Source organism: Emys orbicularis, chromosome 11 (genome assembly GCF_028017835.1).
Source record: "Emys orbicularis isolate rEmyOrb1 chromosome 11, rEmyOrb1.hap1, whole genome shotgun sequence".
Taxonomy (NCBI): domain Eukaryota; kingdom Metazoa; phylum Chordata; order Testudines; family Emydidae; genus Emys; species Emys orbicularis.
Genome location: NC_088693.1, coordinates 41,327,811 through 41,343,719, shown reverse-complemented (window position 1 = coordinate 41,343,719; position 15,909 = coordinate 41,327,811). Strand labels below are relative to the sequence as shown.

At 43.1% G+C, this 15,909-nt stretch overlaps 1 protein-coding gene across 4 annotated transcripts in view; it reads left to right on the top strand.

Moving 5' to 3' along the window:
- Nucleotides 1-15,909, top strand: part of OLA1 (Obg like ATPase 1) — a 205,585-nt gene that overhangs the window by 107,155 nt on the left and 82,521 nt on the right. The window lies entirely within an intron of this gene.

Here is a 15,909-nt window from a genome sequence, read left to right as displayed (position 1 = left end):
TGTTTTATTTGGTGAATGGAGAGGCAAACATTATAATGACTATTATTTCAGGGTCCATATCAATGTACATGGGGTGTGCATGTTTTTACACACACACAACTCTAAATGGGAACTGTTTTAATAACATTTGTTGAATATTTGCTGGAGAGGAGCAAGTATCAACTACATTTCCTTACTGGTGGTCTTAAGAGTCAGAAGTATCAAACTTTCTCTTACTATTTCTTTACAAGCTTAAGTGGGTTAACTTTTTCCCTAAGAAAAATACTGATAGAAACCCTAAATTTATAAAGATAATTTGTGATCCATTTCAGATTCTGATCAGTAGGAATAATCTTATTCATAACTCATTGTATAGTCTATGCACTTCTTTAAATACTTTTCCTGTTAGTAAATACAGATACTAAAATATTTTACATTGTATTAACTTTATTGTAAATTTAACCTCATGTCAAATAGTAACTTATTCACCTTTTTTTTAAAATTAAAAACAAGGATAATAACAAGAAAAACATGAAGCAGCAGATAGTGTAAAAAAATTCCTGTGAATTAATCTTGAAGACTTATTATTTGTACCTAATTGCATTCAGAATCAAAATATTGAAAAATGAATAATTGCAAATATATTTTTATTTTTACATCTATCTGTGCAAAGTGGTCTGTGGTAGAGACAATAAAGCTTATGCTATCGGCAGCTTCAGATTTGTATCAAACTAGTTTCATATGCTATATCATAAAACTTTCAGTCCAATCAGCAACTACATTTAAATACTGCAAATTGTAGCAGCAAAACAATAATTCTGCTGATTAGCCCCTTTCCATTTCTTGTAAGTGAACTGTTTATGCTGTTGAGTACCTTTTGAAAAAAGAAAAAGCCAAAACAGCCTTGATTAGTCAAGGAGTAATTGGATGACTTGATTTTAGCAAGAGAATGAATTGGTTGATGATAGCCTGTAACTAAGTGTAGTGGTTCTGTTCAGATGAATACATAACATACCGTCATCAGATCTTGACAGGTATAACATAAGCATTGCAAAAATCTCTGGAGGTTTAGAGGTAAATTTTGTCTCAAGGAATTTTGAAGCAGATTCTTGAAAGAAGTGGAAGAAAAATGTGTGCGTTCGGGTGCTATTTAACAGATGCCTCCTTTTACTACCATATTATGTGCATATTTATCTTCTGTTACTTTACACATTTGTGTCTGCGTAGATAAGAAATTTACATTAATAAAATGTTGAGGTTTCTGTGCCCTCATTGCTATCAGTAACTGGCAAATGGGTTGCTCCTCCTTCTTTTCTTTAACTGGCAGGTCAGCAGCTAGTGAAAATGTTCAGTTTTGTGTCCCTCTGAGCAGCCAGGCCATTTCCCTGTCTTTTGTTGCCCCAGTTTCTCCAGCCTCACTTGAAGAGCAAAGCAAGAGAACCAGACATCACTCACTGACTTTACAGTACAGATTTTTAAAGCTTTTTTTCCTCCCAGAATTATATTTCAACTCTTGAAAAATGAGTACCTTTGTAAGGTGCAACAGAGAGTCCTGTGGCACCTTTAAGACTAACAGATGTATTGGAGCATAAGCTTTCGTGGGTGCATGCATCCGACGAAGTGGGCATTCACCCATGAAAGCTTATGCTCCAATACATCTGTTAGTCTTAAAGGTGCCACAGGACTCTCTGTTGCTTTTTACAGATCCAGACTAAAACGGCTACCCCTCTGATATTTGTAAGGTGGATTTCCCTAAGGACCTGCAGGTGCATGGAGGGGTTCCTTCTTCTACACTGCTTTTGGCTGCATATGAAGGATCAAGACTCCTTCTTCCCTGCTAGTTTGCGTAGTCTAAGAAATGCAGAGAGCCCAAGACAAATCTGTCCTGAAATAGAACCTTGAGATTTAAGCCCACTGGCAACAGGAGAAGAAACTGGATTTAGCAGTGATTAATTTCCAGACCTCTCCCTTTCCATCAGCTTCAGGTTAGGTAAGTAGGGACCAAGAGACTTTCTCCGTTGGATCATATGAACTGGAACCATAAACTCCCTGAACATTAAATCTCACCAAATGAGGGTCAATCCATCCTCATCATCATATCCACTTATTATACTCCACATCTGAACATAGCCACTTTATGAACTTCATACCCTCATATCTCAATGTCTGTACTTCGACGCATCAACCTTTTATCCCCAATCAGGGATATTGCAGATTACGTATTCCTTATGCCACCCGATCTTAAACCAAACTTTGCACCCTCGATAATCTGTATGTTATTCCCTGATAACCAGAAACTTCTATGCTTAAACTCTGTACTGTTCATTTAATTTTATTAAGATGATGTTAAAAAAAATTGCCCTGTGATAATTTTGTGACTCAGTCAGATGGTTCCATAAAACTCAATGTGTCTTACTCATGTCCTACCCCTGAAGATTCTTCGACTTTCTGCTTTGATAGCCTTATCTACAAACTACTAAGTGATTGTGGGGATTTGTCACCAGACTTGTTTCCAGCAAGCCTAAGATTCCTGCCTCCCATTTCTATCCCCTCTTTCTTTTACATCAGCAGAAGACAAAGATACATCCTCCTAGCCTGATTGAGTCCCTCTAGAGTTTTCCAGAAGAACTGTTTGAAAGGGCGGTTTGGGGGAGTGGGAGTCTCCATATTAAGAACATGGCTAAGACACATATAATACAACTAGTGAAAAAGGAAGTGAACTCCATCCTAAAGCCCCTACCCTCCCACCTCCCTTTTTTTTTTTTTTTTGGAGGAATCCTTGTTAATTTCTTATTTCAGTAAAAATATATTTAATGTTTGTATGGAGAAACTGAATGTGAGTGGGCCATACCAATTCCATAATCAATCATTATAAATTAGACAGAGAAAACCAGGATGATTGGGTTAGCTCCCTCCCAGATTAGCCTCTCTTTGACCGTGTGCATAAAGTTTTCACCCTTGTGGTGGGTTGAGTTTTCATGGACTCAACAGTACATAGTGAGCCACTACTAAAGATTTTTTTTTTTTTTAAACTTTTTCCATTAAACTTGCTTTCTCTAGGACTCAGAATCCACCACTTTGCAAAGCAGTGGGGACAAATCACAGATGTCAGATGGATTCTTCCAATGCTCTTCATTGGGCATTACCCATTTGTAAGAATCTCCACTCATAAGGAAGTCTCCCATCCCCAAAGAGCTAGAAGAATTGGAGAGTAGAGAGAACAGCGGTGCTGTCATTTTATTTTATTAAAGGCGCTGTAGACCTCTACCCAAAGAGAACATTTTAAGGAAATAGTTCTTGCCAAAAGTTCCAGGAGCATACACCTTGTGCTCAGTTTCAACTGAATACTTGTTTATATGGTAGGTCCAGATTTTCCGAATTTTTATTTTTAATCAAATTTTTCCTAGAAACTTTGTGGAAAAAAATTATGAAAAGAATATCAATAACATTTTTGTTTTCATACTTTTTTGCTGTGTCTATTAGCTTTTGGATTAAATACATGTCATAATGCCGGAATAGAGCCAGTTGATCTTTGCACGAAGAGACTGATTTATCTACCATCTGCAGTGACTAAAGTTTGGGACAATGGCTGAAGGATGTCCAATCTGCCACCTGTAAAACAGATGCAGTTGGTGAAGGCTAGTGAAGAATAATTGACCTTGTGATAGCTTTAGAGTACGCAATCTGCCAGGCAATCTCAAGAATGTAATAGTATGTCCAGTTTTGAAGAAACCCATATTTGGCACCAAATAGTCTGGTTTCCAGCCTGCTTCTTTTATACAAAGTAATTGCAAAGGTGATGATGAACTCTCTTCAGGAAAGGGGCTGGCACAAAGATAGCTCTGTAGGTGGGCTCCGGTTCATTACCTCTTTGTTTGTTTGTTTTGTTGAACAGAAAACATCCCCCTTCCTCTTCAGCCCTGCTATTAACAACAACAAGCTTACAACAACCAAAGCTGCTGGTGTGTTGATACCATCGCCTGTCATGCAGACAAAAATTCTCATTGTTTCCATGAGCTCCCCCACCTGTCTGTGTATATCCACCTCTCATCTCCTGTCTTACACTTAAATTGTAAGCTCTTTTGGGGCAAGGACCACCTCTGTGTGTGTTTAGTGCCTAGCACAATGGGGTCCTGGTCCATGACTGGGGCTCTTAGACACTAACACAATATAAATAATAGCTGAATTGTATTAAGTATAATATTGTGATTACAGTAAGATATATTAATGAAACAAGGGTATTGTAGTACTGAAGTTTGTAATTAAAATCTAAATTCCATCAAATGACAGCACACTTTTACTATTACTTTGTGCTGTGTATGGTATGCTGCCTCTGTAGAGAATACTGCATACTCGAGCATCCAACTTTAACTTTGTTATAATTTCTGAATGCTGCTTAATGTTCTGTTAATGCGTTTGGGGGTTTTTTGGTACGAAACTTCCTTACGAACTAGTGTTTTCCTTTTAGAAGAACATTTTAAATGATTGGATAGGAAATAGTTATTTTAAGAAGTCTGCTCCAGTATGGTTTCTCGCAGTCTCGCTTTCAGAGTTATTTCCCCTCTTTTAATTAAAAAAAATAATAGTCTAGTTGCCTACGGTCACTAACACTTTTTGCTTCATTGGCATCACATGGTCATTTATTAAGTATTTAGTACTGTAGGCCAGATGTACCAGAATGTTAAGTCTGGTTTGCACCAGTTTTACCAGTGCAGAGCAGACTTGAAGCTGTCTTTACCAGCTGCTTAAGGATTCCCCTTCACAGGAGAGTACCCAGGTGGGAAAAGGCAAGGGGAATAGTAGTGGCTCCTTTATTGTCCCACTTCTGGCCCTGTACTCCCCACCCCTTCATCCGCCTGCCTATTGGACTAGCACCTGGGACCCATTTGCAGCCCTGAGGCTGATCTGTTTCGTGTTGGTAACAAGAGCTGATGCTTTCCAGCCTCTGGAACAGGGAGTCACAAAGGTGGCTTAATGCCATGCCACCTCACTCCCTCAATTTGTGACAAGCACTCAGCCAGTTCAGTGAATCTGGGCCTTTGTGTATGGCAATCTTACAGTTACAATTATTTTTAATTTTCTTATTTTTAGATTGTGCCCTTTGAGTTCATCTCAGTGGGAATAGTTTTTTGGTTCAATTTGTCTAGACACCCTGGTAATTTTTAATATTTCAGATGAGGATCCGAGAATCCTCTCTGAAGGAAAATAAGCTTTAGTTCTTTAATGAGTTCTAACAGAGATATTATTAAAATATGGATCGTATTGTTTGCCGTGCAATATACACACTCGTCGTTGTGACAATAATATAATTTTTGTATAGTTTTAGATGGCATCTGAGTAGGAAATATTTCCTACTGTTTGTATTTTTTCTTAACAATGAAATATTTTGTTTACCTGCCTTATTGCAGTAATAAACTGGATTAATGACTATAGGGATTTTTCCACAATGATCCCAGAAATATTTCTTGGCCAGTTCATTTAAAGTAAACACTGTATTCCTTGCAGTTTTTCTCCCTCACTTCGGTTTATTTTGCTAATTAGCTGGAGAGGATTTGTACGAGTCCTTTAACAAAGTAGTCTTTTGGTTCCATGATGAATAGTCTTTTTTCATTTAAATAAAGTTTATAACCTCTTTCCTTCTGAAACTAGTCTTGAAAAAGTAAACTGCTTTAAACCAAATGCAAAGGTTTAAAGGAACAAGTAACTGGTTTTCACTTCTGTAGAAGGAGGCTCAGAAGGATTTCTCCTTCCTCTGTTCCCTGTCTCCCTTTCCACCTCTCCTCCATCTACTCCAGACACTCTTAAAAAATGTAAAATGAGTCAGGTAAGTTTGTGATGTCTCCCAAAACTCTCTCCTGAAAATCTTTGAGCTAGCGTTATGCTTTTAAGATGATCGTGATGGACCAAAATTAGTTTTCCTCCTCTCCAAAGGGTAAGGGAAGGAGGAGTATTTGAAGGCCTACTGTCCAAAAATGAAGGCCTGCTCTACTTGTTAATATTTTTTGGCCCTCTTTGAGGTATTTACTGAATCAGCTGCTGCTCACTGAGGCAGCTAACAAGCTGTTGGTTTTGCCAGCTATCTGCATAGCAGCTGCATCCCACTCTCTGCTTGGAGCCCATCAGGTGCACATCATGTATGTTCTTCACTGCCCACAACTCTATCCCCTCAGGCAATGAGAGAGGCAGGGACAATCTTCTGCTGCTTTCAGTGGGAGTCCTCAGTCTGTCAGAAGGGCACTCCCCAGCTGAGACACCAACCAGTCCATAGGCAGAGGCTCCAAGACAGCTCACTTGTCACCAGAGCTGCCAGTGGAATCTATAGAACAGCCATTGCTGCAGCTGTGAGGAAGAACTGGCATGGAGGTGAAAACTGAAGAAACTTTCATGAAATACTGGGGAGGGGGAAGCATGGTGAGCCTGGAAGGAGTACTGGGACAAGGATGGGTTAGAAGGATTGAATGGGCAAAGAGTGAAATTCAGAGATTTTGGGGAGATGCGGGAGTATGGAATGGCATGGAATTCACTTTTTCTTTTTTGTGTGTGTGAGATGTGGGTTTTGAAGAATATAGAATTGATGTGGGTTTTGAAGGGAAGGAATGGAAAGAATATGGAATTGATGGAGGCATTTATTTTTGTGAAGGTCAGAAAAGTGTTTTATCCAAGGAATATTGTGTGTTGTCTATTGAGATAGAGTTTAAATGAGAACCCCTTTAGAATTTGGCAGCACAGCACTGGTTTTGTATGTACCACATTAAATGTGTTCTGTACTTATTGGCCTATTCACCTACAACATCTGGTCCTTGGAATAGCTTTTCTTTTTCTCAGGATCAGAAATCCCAAATCTGACTGTCTATATTAACAACAATGTGCTGTGTTTTTCATTGACATCCTCATCAAGTTGAGATGCTACTCTAATTACTATATTATTTCTAATTCATTTAGATGAAAGGTTCAAAAACAAACTCAGTATTAATTGTTTTCAGGGAAGACTAGACTGGTCAAAGCTTCTGAAATTCTTGTTTTTCCAGTTACCTTAGAATGATGCTAGTTCTTATTAAGCGAAAAACCTAACAAAAACCAAACTTGTGAAAAGGTCCATCACTTTTTGCACATTCAAAGTAATTTTTCTAAGATAGAAATGATATTTTAAAAACAATTATCCACTTTCTTTGCTTAGGTGAAGAAAAATGTTCTCTGTCCAACTCATTTTTATAATGTCATCATTGATCTACAGAAACCTATTTCTTTGCATGATTGTCCCTATGTGTAGTGCACTTTTGGTTGTGCATGCACCCAGGACCAAATAATTTTCTTTAGCAGTGTCTGTGTGGTCTGCGTGTGCCTCTCTGCTCTCATGCTCCGGACCTACGGAATAAAAGGGTCTGCTGGATTGCAACCATCTTGGTTCCTCCTACTGCTCGTGGTCTAGGTTAGAGCTTCAGTGTTCATTCTGACTTCAATTCATTGGTGTCAATAGTTTTAAAAAGTGGTTATAGTTGCTTAGTTCTTAGTACAGTTAGTTTAACACAGTCTGGATTCTTATCTTGGGCAACCCTCTGGGGCAGGAATCTGTTGCCACCACCCCGCCCCATGATTTGTTCTATATACCCCTGACTAAATCTTGGCTACCCCCGGGCTGTCCCCCGCCCCCCCTTCCCCCCCATGGGTGCTCTGGGGGAGGCACCTCTGGACCCCCTCTGGTGTGGAGGGTGGTTGGTGGGGTTGGCAGGCTTCCTAGCTGGCTCCATGCGGCGACATGTCCTTCCCTCAGCTCCTAGACAGAGGTGCGGCCAGGCAGCTTTGCGCGCTCTTCCCCCCCCCCCCCCCCAAGTACCGGCTTCGCAGCTCCAATTGGCCAGGAACCACAGACAAAGGGGGCCGCGGGGGTGGTGCCTGCGGGCAGAGGCAGTGTGCGGAACTGTCTGGCTGCGCCTCCGCCAAGGAGCTGAGGGAGGGACATGTCGCCGCTTCCGGGGAGCCCCCCAAGGTAAGTGACACCCAGAGCTGTCACCCCCTCCTGCGCCCCAGCCCTGAGCCCCCTCTCACACCCAAACTTCTGCTGCTTGGGGAAGGGGGCGTAGTGGCCTGAGACTGCCCCAACAGCGGCAGGTGCAGCTGGCCCATGGGCTGCCTGAGCCCCCGAGCCAATTGCACCAGCCGCTGCAGAAGTCACAGAGGTCCCGGAAAGTCACAGAATCCGTGAGCACCATGACAAACTCACAGCCTTAGCCATGAACCTTTCTGATCAGGGTCTACAACACTTGTCTATACTGCCTGGGGCAAGAGTATGTCCTTCCAGGTGCAGTGTCTGCATTTTGTTCCTGAATGTGATTAATCAGTCCAGGCTGTTTTGGCTCTGTAAGTGCCTCATGGAGGAAGCCATGAAGGTGGGAAAAGTCTGTAAGTGTGTCAATCTGAAGAAGGTAGGAATAACTCTTCTTTGGTCCTGGCGGCTCTAAAACATCCATTTCCCCCCTCTGGCTCCAAGAGACTCTGGAGAACAGAGCCAGAGAAAACAGGGAAAGGGGGACATAAGGACAAAAAGGAAGGTTCCCTGTCCAAGTCCTCTAAAAAGACTTAGAAGTTCTCATCCCAAACCAAGTCATCAGGAGACTCATGTTCCAGAGCAGAACCATTTAATCCCAGGAAGGACTTCAAAATGGAAAACTGCATCACCCTCTGGTACTAGGCCTTCTCCTTTGGCACCAAAACCCTCATCAGTGCTGCCAGATCTGGCACCCTTTACGTCAGTGACCCAAGTTACAGAAACAACTCCACTTACTCCAGGTCACTACTTGACTGGATGTTCCACTGTTACCAGAACCAGAGTCACTTCTCCTCTCCAGAGCTCAGTGCCCAGCACTTGGACTTCTGCTGATACTGATATTGCTATGGTATCTATCTCCATCCCTGTCCACAGGTAGGGGTTGAGCCAGACTGTCTCCAATACCATCGACTAAGAAAGGCAGGTCACCACTTTCTTCTCCGATACTAGGACTCATCCTCTGAATTGGAAGAGGACTACAGCAGACACCCAGTTCTAAACTATGCCCTCAGAAACCCCTCAAGGGGATAGAGCCCAAACAGGACACTCCAGGGTTTCTTACCACTCCAGTATGAGAGAATATCACCCCTACACTCTCTGGAATCCTGTACCAAGGAGTTATGAGATCCCATTGTGGCAGTGTTGAGTCCCAGAAGATGTGTGGGCTTAATACCCAGCACACTCACCTTGTGGTACAAGAGACCCAAGCAGACCTAGTGTTCCCAGGATAGAAGAGGAACTTTCTCAGCCTTTTCAGGAAACACAAGTCCAGAAAAAATGATGATGAAGAGCAACTGAGCAGGAGTCTGCGCCTGTGAAATTGTCCTCTTCTTCATTGAGCAAGGCAGTGATTCCAGTTGTCCCACAATGCCCTGATGATCCTAAAGCTTTTCAGGACTTGCGTAAGAATGGCAGAATCACTTGGCATTCCCCTGGAAGAGGGCCAGAAAGCACCACAAAAACTGCTGGACATTTTGCATAGCTTGGGTTTGAGCAGAGTGTTGCTTCCTGTTAATGAGGCCATCCTCAAACCTGCCAGGGCTCTCTGGCAAACACCAACTACAATCCCACCAGTATCCAAGTGGGCTGCGAAGAGGTATTTTGTATTTGCAAAAGAGTCAGACAACATATTTTTTCACCTGCCTCCAAACTCAGTGGTATCTGCGGCCACCAAGTCTAGCCAACAAAGACAACCCTGATCTAGGCCTCATGAGAAGGAAGCGAACAGACTTTACCCCTTTGTCAGGAAAGTGCATTCCAAGGCATCTCTGCAGTTCCTACTCTCAAAACTGCCAAACTCTGATGGCCAAATATGATTTTACCGTCTACCACAAGCTGGCTGGCTTTGCCAGTAAGATGCCTCAGGATTCATAGATTCATAGATTCTAGGACTGGAAGGGACCTCGAGAGGTCATCGAGTCCAGTCCCCTGCCCGCATGGCAGGACCAAATACTGTCTGTACTGGATGCTAGAGACAAGTTCCAGGCCCTGATTGATGAAGGAAAACTGGTAATGAGACGGGTGCTTGAGACTGCTCGAGAAACAGACACAGTGGCAAGATTCATGGCCACTGCTGTGATGATGGGATGCTCGTTGTGGCTCTCCTCCTCAGAAATCAGAAGGAGGTTCAAACGAGAGTGGAGGACCATCCATTTGAGTGCAATGCTTTATTCAGAGCCATGATGAATGAGGTTTCCACTACATGAAGTCCCTTCATGTTGTATCACTGGGTATTTACACACCTGCAATCAAAAGAAAACCCAGTGAGCCACAGTGTAGATGACAGCCACACCTACCTTTTATCACCAGTGGCAGTATGAACCTGGTCTGCGTAAGCATCAGAAGAAGCAAAGGAAGGGTGTCCAAGGTCAACCATCTTCCACCTCTCAACCATCACCATCCTTGAGCCCAGCGTTTTGATGGGACCCTCAAGAGCTGCTCACCAACTGTCCTTCTGGATCTGCACAACCTTTCTGGTTTTTCTCTTCCCTTTGAAGGCTGACTTTCTCACTACCTGTCTGCCTGGACAGAAATCGTAATTGACAGATGTGTACTAGATTTCCTTGGGGTACACGATCCAGTTCTCTTCCCTACACAACCCCCATTCCTCTTCCCCATCCTCGTTTGGGATCCATCTCTCAATGGATGATAGAACTAATATCTCCGACAGCAAGGGGAAAGCAATCTATTTGAGGGTCCTTGTCGTCCCCAAGAAGATAGGGGATGGAGGCCCATTCTGGACCTCAGGGAACCGAACAAATTCATCTAAAGTTCAGAATGGTGACCCTGTTGTCCTCTATTCCATTACTAGAGCCATACTATTAGTTCATGACCCTTGATCTCAAATATACCTACTTTAATATAGACATTCAATCGTGTATTCCTGAGATTTGTGGCCAGTCAACAGCACTAGCAATACAGAATTTCATCCCTTTTGAGCTCTTGATGGCACTTGGAGTGTTTACCAAGGTATTGTCAGTGGTAGCAGCTCGCTTTTGTCGGCAAGGGGCGATGTTTTACCCTTATTTAACCAACTGGTTGCTGAAGGGACTATCTTACCAGGAAACATGGGAAGTAACCAGTATGTTTCTACATCTATTCAAGAATTTGGGCATCAAGGTGAAACCTGGAGAAGTCCACCCTGAAACCTTCGCAATCCATAGAATTCACTGGGGCAAGGTTGGATGCTGTTACAGCCAGAGCTTGCTTACTGGTAGAGTCCTGCGCAGATACAAAATGTATATCCATGAATATAAATTGGTATCCGCAGAGCTGCAGGACTCTAGTAGGAACAGCAGTGGTAAAAGCAGAAGCATGTCCGGCTGCTGCTCCCAGGAGCCAGCATATTGCCCCCAGCCCCACCCTCTGGGGCGGGCACCAGACTCACCAGTAGCTGTCCCTGGTTGCACTAATCCGTGCAAGTGGCTTACATGCCTGGACAGGAGTCCCTTCCACTCAGCGGTCTGTCTCTCCTGTCCAGGAGCTTGCAAGCTGCTTGCACACACTAGCACAACCTGGCAAAGCTGCTGGTATGCCTGGTGCCCACCCCATTGGGTGGGGCTGGACTGGTACAACCACGCTGGCGAAGCTGCCGGCATGGGGCACTAGTTCCAGAGAGCAGCAGCCTGACATGCTGCTGCTTTTGCCACTGCGGTTCCCAGTAGAACCCTGCAGCTCCGTGGATACAGATTTATATCTGCGGATGCAGATATAAATTTTGTATCCACGCAGGGCTCTACTTACTAGAGGACTGCTAGTCCTCTCCATCACTGGGCTCATTTAGGGAATCTGTTTGAGCCCCAGATCGTCCAGATCTTGCCTGGCATTGTTGGGCCATATAGCTGTGTACACTTACGTGACCCCATTAGTGAGACTTCACCTCAGATGTCTACAAGCATCGTCTGTGTGCCAGGTAAGCGCAGCGTTAACCTGTGAGTCATGCTTCCCCAAAGAATCTTAGCTCCTTTCTGCTGGGAGGACAGAAGTAAAGTATGTGTTTGGGTACCATTCTATCTCCATTCTTCTAACCACATCTTTGACCACAGATGCATCCCTCTTTAGGTTGAGGTGCATACATGGAGGGCCAGGTTGTCCAGAGGTAAGGTCCCCTCATAGTTCTACACTTCACATCAATTTGTTGGAGCTGAGAGCAGTCAGATTAGACTGCAAACAATTCTTCCCACACATCTGCAGCCAGTCAATCCAGGTGTTATGGGACAATATGATTGTGGTCTTTTATCTCAACAAGTATGGCAGAGCATGCACTTCACAGCTCTGTTTGGAGGCTATTGCCCTCTGGAACTGGTGCATTCCAATGCTGATTACCCCAACTGCCAGGGATTCTCAACACTGCACTGGCAGATTCTCTGAGCAGACACTTTTCCATGACCCGATTCTCTGGGTGGCATGGGGTCTCCCATCCAGAGATCTCTTCATGTACCATGTGAACAGCAAGTGCAAGAAATTGTGCTCCAGACTGGGTTGTGGCCCAGACTTTCAGGGAGAGGCATTTCTCATACAATGGTTGGGACTCTTGCGGTACGTGTTTCTCCCGATTTCTCCTCTTTCCTTGTGTTGAGGAAAACCAGACCAGTCAAGGCACAAGTCCTTCTTGTAGCACTGGGTTGGGCCTGACTGTTCTGGTATCCAGCCATGCTTCACCTGAGGGCATGGTATTTGGATGCATTTCAGTGTTAGAGAGGGCCTGTTTGTCTGATGTCCAGGCAATGCTGAAAGCAGCAGTAGGAAGGACTTCACCTGAAAATGTTCTATAAACGTTACTCCTGGGAGAATTCTGTGCCACTGCGCACATACAGAGTTCATGTCTCCCACAGATTTTTTTTTTCTCCGCAGAAAATACATTCACCTGGAGAGGCACTGCAATTACACCTTTCACCTCCCAGGGGCTGCTGTGGTGCCAGAACAGAGAGCAGCTAGCTCACCGACAGTAGCAGCCATCAGCCGGCTGTGTTCCTCACGGCGCCAGATTAGGAGGCATGGGATATGGGGGAGGGAGGACAGACAGTGGGGCACATGGGGCTGCTGGGGGGGGTCACATAGACTGGGATTCAGAAGGACTAGTGGGGGGGACAGACTGGGGCAGGGGCTGAATGGGAATGGGGGTGCAGTGCCACATGGGGATGGGGGAATAGCGAGTGGAGGGCCACGTGGGGATACGGGCAGTTGTGCCTGACTGAATGGGAGAGGCTAGGGGTCAGCCAAGGTCTGCATGGGGGAGGTTTCCCAACTCCCTAACAATTCCTCCGCCCCCCCCCCCAAATCTTATTCCATGCTTCTCCCAACCACACACAACAACACTCCAGGTTCACTCCCAGGCTCCTTCCTGGCAATTACTTCCCTCTCCCTCAGCTCCTCTGTTACCCCTAGTTCTCCCAAGCCTTTGTACTAGTTCTGCAAGGTGTGGAAAATATATTTCTGTATTGTAGTTTAAGAGAATTATTACTCAGTTCTGTAATAATATGCCTAGTCGGGAATCTATTTGTCAAATAAAAATATCCTCCTTAATCTTTTTTGTTGTCTGTATTGTTACAGACACACTTGTGGACAGGTATTTTGGAATAAATTGCCAAAATAATTGAAACTGGCATGATTATGTAGTGTTATTTTGACATATAAAATATGCAGAATTTTGCAGAATTTTAAAATATTGTGTACAGAATTTTATTTTTTTAGCGCAGAATTCCCTAGGAGTAATGATGTGGAAAAGATTTCAGTTTTGTGTAACCAACGAGGAATTTACTCTTTACAGGCTAAAATCCCAGACATGTGAATTACGACTTGTCATTAAAATCCTCAGGATTATCTGTTAGCTCCATCAGAGTACACCTGCGGCCATCAGCACAAGTATACACCAACTCTGTATTTTCCTGCCCAGTTCATGAAGGGTTTGATTTCCATCTTCCCTCTGGTGGTGAAACTGGTACTACCCTGGGACTTGAAACTTGATAAAACCTCACTAAGCCTCCTTTTGAGTCCCTGGTGTCCTGCTTTCCTCTACATCTTTCTATTAAAGTAGCATTTCTGGATAGAAGAGTTGGGAACTAGGGACACTCATGGCTGATAACAGTCCCTCACCACCTGCCTCTTCCCCCCCCCTTCTCCCCAAAGGATAAGGTTTCTAATAGGCCGCATCCTAATTTTGTGTCTCAGGTGGTGTTGGACTTTCACATCAACAAAAATATCCATCTGCCTGTGTTTTACCCTAAACCCTACTCAGGCAGAGAAGAGATGGCATGGCAGTCACTGAACGTGTGTAGGGTTCTTGGCTTCTACCTGTCTGAAAGTCCCCTAGAAACACTTCATTTCATTCAAAGAACTTCAAAAAGAAGAGGCTATCTCATCCCAGAGGCTGTCAAAATGCTATGAGATGAACATCACCCTTGAGGGCAGCATTAGAACTCACTGGATTAGAATTCGTGCAGCTTTGATACCTTCTTTAGAGATGTTCCTGTTACTGACATCTGCAGATTAGCAACTTTGAATTCTGTTCACACTCTTGCTAAAACACTATGCACTGGTGCAAGCAGCTGCTTCTGATGCCTCTATAGGCAGGGCAGTTTTGGAATCTGTTGTATTACTGGACTCCAGGCACCTACCACATCAAAGACACATAGAGACAGTCACTCGAAAGAGGGGTACTCATCTAGTAGTAGCTTGAGTTTTTCAGGATTTGTTGTCCCTATGTGTAGTGCACTGCAGCTCTCTGTCCTTGCTGCCTGCTTTCCACTATTGGGAACTTGAGGTAGAGAAGGGACTAAAACGGCAGTAGTCCGGCAGTCCCCTTTATTCTCTTGATGCAGAGCATGAGGAGAGCTGGGGTGCATATATGGAACCACAGGGACGCTGCTAAAGAAAATTCTCTGGTCCTGGGCATATGGTGCACATGCACAACTTGAAGTGTACTACACATAGGGATAACACATCTTGAAGAACAGAAGTTATTACAAGGTGAGTTATTCCTTGTTAATGACATTTCTGTTCATATCCAGATGTTATATTGCTAAGCTTGGTGTATGTTCTAAGTGGTTTTTGGTTGGAAGTCTTTTAGTTTTAGGGAGCTAATTGATATGCTTTAGAGAATTTGAGAAGAAAGGTTTTCGCAAGCTGCTGTTAGCATTTTCTACAATGTGAAAATGATTTTGACATTGTGTATCTTCATTTATTCCATCTGTAAGCTACACACCTGCTGTTGTACCCGAATAGCTTAGACATTCTTACCATGTTTACTATGACTTTTTTAAAATGTTTAAATGTAATCTTTTTATTATAAAACCACTCTTTTCAGTAATTAATTTAAAAGTGAAAACGGTTGAAATGTGATAGAATGTTAGTTTTCTATACAATTTAGCAATTGTGAAGTATTGTCTTTAATTTAGAGTAGAAAATATCTTGCCCTAAATTTGGTGCAATAAGAGTGAAGTCCATTCATTTATTCCTTCACAAGATAGTCACATTTGGTGAGCTACATTCCATGAATTCAGTAATATTCAAAAGTATATTAGTTTTGTTTTTCAGTCTCTTTGTTAATTTCTAAGTATGTTCTTGTGCTAAGGAATCTGTATAGTGGGTCATTACGATGAAATTGATCCATGAATACTTCAGACTCCCTCCCGCCCCCCAGTCCCGTTTAAAACCTTTCTTAGGTTTTGTTCAGGTTTTGTGATGCTATTCCTTATCTGATAATTTAAGAGTAAATCCCAGTTGAATTATGTTGCCACATTATGTCTTCAGAAGGGCATAAAGTCAGTACACATGCTTCAGTAATATCTGTTTTTTTTTTTACCCTTATGTTTCCAGTTGGCAATTTGAAATTATGGCTTCAGCTGCACTTTAAATATGTGATAATAGATGTGTTTCTAATAAGG